This window comes from Etheostoma cragini, chromosome 8, assembly GCF_013103735.1.
Source record: "Etheostoma cragini isolate CJK2018 chromosome 8, CSU_Ecrag_1.0, whole genome shotgun sequence".
NCBI lineage: Eukaryota > Metazoa > Chordata > Actinopteri > Perciformes > Percidae > Etheostoma > Etheostoma cragini.
In genome coordinates, this window is record NC_048414.1 from 11,371,571 (window position 1) to 11,377,321 (window position 5,751).

The window sequence follows — 5,751 nt, forward strand, 5'->3', positions numbered from 1 at the left end:
TGGATGAGACACCTGTACATTAGCTGGGAGTTAGCACAATGTGGCTTTTTATTCAAATCCGCAAAATAACTTTGGGATCCTGATGAAATTCCTTGGCTTTCCTGGCTTTTTCAATGGAGCCTGGATGCACAACATGTGTTTGAATGATGGCTGAGTTTGGGGAGGTTGAAAAGGTTAAGAAATACCCAGGACATCAGTGCATGTGATTCAGTAGTCCTTGGCCTTATTTGATTAACTGCATTTCACATCCTTGAATTTCATTTCAGGTCCGTCAAACTACATTCAGATCTTTAACTTTCATGCAGTTGAAGAGGGTTTCTTACTAGAATTACTAGATTGAATGATTCAAGTGTTTCGCTTCAGTCAGCTCAGGACTTTAAAGATTTGTCTGCTCCTGCAGCCCCCAATGATTACCTTCCCGGCGTTTGTTAAGTCTCCCACCACCATCTGTGTTTCAGATCATCCGGCGGTTCTAATTACAGTCCCAGGCAGGAGCCCATAGATAATGACAATGCTGCTATGATCAGCAGGATTAGACAGGTGCTTGTCAACTTGCTTTGACTCGGGCTTTTATGGTGTCTTACACACCCTGGACAATCAATGAGGAGACGAGAAGTTCATTGATTCTTTGTCTCCTGTTCCGCTAACAAAGCAATTATATTTTCTATGTCACAACTGTAGAGCTTTGTCTCGTGACAAACACATAAACAAGTGATGATTAGGGCTGCAATGTGATTATATGTGCCTTTGAAATTTGCCATTGTAATTATTCCCTCGGTAAATGTTTAAATCTAAACTGTTGTAGTGTGTCTCCGCACAGGACTTTTTACTTTTCCTAAATGCATGTGCGTCTGTGGCCAAAGTCGTAGGGAGATGGTGATATACATGTGGCCATTCATTTGACATTGACACATTGAAGAGGATGAATCCTATTAATTTTGGTGAAAAGTCATGTCAGGATTTCCATGAAATGTCATGTGGACATCCATTCCCCCTTATTTATTTGTATTTGACCATCAACAATTCACTTGTTAATAAGAAATATCAAAATATAAACCCCAGTTTGCCATAAAATATGTCCTTCAGAGAATAAAACTCTTTCCAAAAGGGAAACTCTGTGAACTTATTCCCTTGCGCATCACCCTTAATTGTATGGAAGTATAAAAAAACAATGTTTTGGGTAATTATGGTTTGAATTAAAGAATGAATCCTGAGTCCCAATCTTTATAATGTCCCCGTGACCTTTTCTCTTTTTAGGACAAATCTAAATCATTTAGTCCAATCATTAGTAAGGCGCAAAGAAGAACTAAACTGGTGTTTGTTTCATCCAGCACTTTTGGATTGTGGGCTTGAATAAAAAATGGCATTACTAGAGGAGCGTGGTTTCGGACGAATCAAAATCGCTTTATTTACTACAGAGTTAATTGTTTGTTCAGATGATCCAGATCGAGAAGAGTTACTGTATACTTTTAGGCTGATTCAGCACATTATCCCCGATCCATGTGTTCTGTTGATTCTCTGTAGCATATACATGTCTGCACTGCTTTAGTTTCTGACTATTCAGTCAGAGCTTATGTTTTTCTCATGCCAGGTAATACTGTGTTTATGTATGACCCAGTCATAGAAACATCTCTCTGGATTATACAGAACTAGCATGGCATTAACAACAGCCTGTGGCTCAGATGAAGTACTAAAATATTGACCGTTTTTGGCTCATAATGCTCAGTAATCCCGCTCACAGAAGCACTTTGGCCGCAGAGGTAATCAAACAAGCAGAGCAAAGGCTATTGATTTTGCTTTCTAACATCCAATTCTGACATTTATTTACATCTCTTAAACTGTGGTCATGGCCTGACAGAAAGACAACTGTATCTGGTGGCTTTGGTTGCTATTGCTAGTGCGAAAGTGTTGATCAGCAGTTCTGTGCTTTTTGTCTGTCTAGCTGTCTGTTCCCGCCTCACATCTGCTGAGTGTTACTGCAGGGCAACCCATATCTTTCTTTGATCAAATTCATGCCAGTCCCTTTAAATGGCAAGGAAAGTGCAGAGAAATAAGTCCTTTTGAGTGTGAATCCCACATCTGGTTGTTTGGATGTTGTACGATGAGTTGATTCTGGAAGTTTACACAGCTGAGTGCAGGATTCAACAACCCATCCTCCAGTGAGAAAGACGTGCTCAACTTCTCCCTGGGAAAGGCTTATGTGCTTTCCCTCTCTGACAGCACAGACACTGCAATCACAAACACGGAGGTTTATGAAACTCCTCTGATGAAAGGAAGGAGCCACTGTTTCACTTCAGGATGACTTATTGTGAAATGTAGTTGGGGGTTGGAGTAACTTCCTGCAAGGTCAAGAGAGCTGTTGTGTTACAGCCCCACTGCAACCAATGGATTCCCTGTTAACCTTCGTGTGGGCCCCAGGTCAATCTTGGAAATGACTTACACTAGCATATGCTAACTGAGGAGCAGGATAGAGATATATATCATGGCTGGCCATTTACTTGCACTTAGTTTAGGGGGGGTTCCAGGAACAGTTTTGCTCTAGTGAGGTGCAATGAGTCAGAACGTGAGCAGAAGCAGACAGCTGGGAGTGCACAAACCTGCAATGGTGTTCACCGGTGAAGTTGTTAGGCGCAATTAGACCTATGGTCCGCCAGGCCTACCTCCCAAAAAAACCATTTTGTGTGACAGCAGAGCACAGAGGGACCACTCCTGTAAACATATAAACAACAGCAGTGGTATTCTAATGAGTCATTACCTTCAGGAAGACCTATGGCTTAACAGTATTTACCCGTCACCACATTCTGGCCCCTGTTGGGCCCCAAACATGGTAAACATCCTCTTTCTGACATTAATGGACTCTACTGAGACTCATGGCCCACAGGGGGTTTTCTTCTTTACCTTTGGTTAAACTCTATTTCATGTACACATGTTACAGGTTTGAGGGACAGAATTATTAATTTGGCAAGAAGAAGCCATTTTGTTTTTACACTAATAGGAGTAAAGCGCTCAACAAAAGTTTCCTGCTCCTGGAACTTTTATCTTTACACCTTCAGGATCAAGGTTAGATAGATTAGTTTATCTGAATGTCTTATCCATCTGGCAGCAGAAATACAGCCAACCTTCTCGTCATATACATTCACTACAGGATTAAGAGATTATACTTTATTGTCATTTCACACAAAATGCAGTTTGGCATCTACTCCGATGAGCAAAGAGGAGCAGACAAACAACAGCAAATATATCTGTAAAGCTAAACACAAGAAAGAATGAAAGGATTGTAGCTGTGATCTTTATAAAATAACCAGAACCAAAATGTACAGTTTAAATGAATGCAGCTATGACCTGTCAGTATAGTAAACTTTGATATGTACTGCATGGACAGAATTTACTATGTTTTGTAGAATGAGTCTAGATATGTTTTGTACAGTATAAACAGCAAGCAGGTATATAATATGTCATAAAGTATACAATACATGGCGGTGCAAGAAGTATTCCAATACAGTGCAGTAGATGTTCAAAAATGGAAATAGTCAAGTACAGCACAACTACCTCAAAATGGCACTTATACATAGTACTTGCATTAAGTCACTTTGCACCACTGACAGCATTTACAGTTGAATTATGGTCAGATACAATTTAAAGAATAACTTAAAAAAAGATGCAGAGGAATAATCTGAGATATTAAATGCAATCAATCTCAATAAAAACTGATTCTAGATATGGGGCCCTTTTTAAAATAAATTTCACATGTGCCCAACAAATATGGTATCATATAGGCCTACCTATTTAAAGTTGTCTTCAAAAGTGACCAGTTTTTCTGGTGACATAATATCAGTAGCTTATAATATAAAGTTAGTTTGGATTGGTTTCCATGACTCTGTTCCACACCTCTTTAATGTCTTTTGTTGGGTTTAAGACATTCAAGTCTAGTTTTGACTGTGTCAGGCCTAATAAGTGGTTATTACGTGGTTACAATGTGCTACCATGGAAAGGAAGAGTGAAGAGGGAACGTGCGCTAACATGTCCCACTCATAGCAAACCACTAACGACCATTCCCTACCGATAGATCTATGGGGTTTTGTCTGTGAAATGTCAGCACTCGCACATCGTCCCTCTACACGTACTGTATAGCGTCGTGATCTTTAATCTATTTGTCCAACTGTGTTTTGAATGTTATTATCAGTTGAATGTGTTTGCCCTCTGCATCACTGAGGGACTGAACACACCTGAATCCCCAAGGTCTCAGGTGAGGTGAGGGTGTTTTTGGTTTCGTTAGCAACCAGGACAAACACTGACTGTTCAGTGTTCCCACTTCTTTTTATTGTTTTGTTACTTTAGGTCACAGGCAGATCATCTTGATAAAACCAGCACACACGCGAACAAAAAGCAGACGCAAATAAATGCCTTTGTTTGGCTTTTTTTTTCACCTGCAGGTTTCTGCGCCATTTGTGTTCCGTGCTTTTAGACGTTTGTGTATTCTTGCCAGGGGTGGTGCCCGTAAGCACGTCACCGGTTCACTGGAACTCAACAAAGGACACCCACAGCACAGTTCAAGTGCACAAAGTCCTCTTTCTTGAACAGTGTCTCCTTCTAGAGTATCACATGTGGAAGTTGTTTCACCCTAACTTGCTTTCCAGCTGTTGGCTTCATCCAATCATAATTAAGTGATGACATTAGTCACACAAGACATTTACAATTTATCAAGTAAAACAACTAAAGTTATATTATAATGTGGCTTTTCTGTTTGAGTTTAACAGGCAGATTTCAGGGTTTTCCTGGTTCTGGCTGTAGGTCTACTGGTGAATGTGACATACAGTTGAGCTCTGGGACAACCGTGTGACCCCATGGTCAGAGATAATGCCTAACGTCCATGGCCAAACAAGAGATCAGAGCTCCCTCTTGTGGTTGAATGTAGAAATGAGCTACTCTAAGAACACCTGTGACCTGAGATTTGTTTCAAATAGTCAGGGATAAGTACATTGTGGAGCCCACTGCAAGCTGATATACTGTCACTGTTGATCCAAGCAGAGATTGTATATATTACATTAAGCTGTCACTTTTATTTTAACCAATGAATTTAAAAATGATGATTATTTGAATAAACTGATGTAAAATTAGGTAATTAAATTACGGCTTTGTTTTCTAACATTCATTTGTCCAAAAGAGAGATCGGTTTCCTGAGTACTAACTGGAAAGAAATCACCTTCTCTGCCAACAACAGCCTGTTAAGTGAAGTGTTCATGTCAGATTGGATTTCTTTTAAATATTGTTGCCTTGGAAATAAGATTTTGTCAACAGGTTGTTTATTGAGGGAGCCAATATCTTCTGTTCTGTGTTACAAATTGCCTAAGTTTGTCAACAATAAACTCTGCAACAAATGATAGCAGTATAATCAACATAATAAAAAAAATACCAACCACATTAGCAGCAATATGCTACTAAAAAGCAAGTGTGGCTCCTTAAATGAAGGTAAGAGAAGATATGATAAACTCTTTATTGCCTCCTTGGGGAAACTTCTCTTGGCTCAGCATCACTGCATTATAGAATGTTCAAATCAATATTCCTCCGTGCTTCTGCTCCATTCGGTGCTCTTCCTTCTCCTAGAGATAAATAATCTCCTTCACTGACACTTGCAAAGCCCCCTACAGATGATAAAGCTCATTTGTGTCTGCTTACTAGGAGAAATTACGCATTATCCATTCTTAGAGGCCGACAACACTGGGACACATGGATGGAATGGAAAAAGAAAAC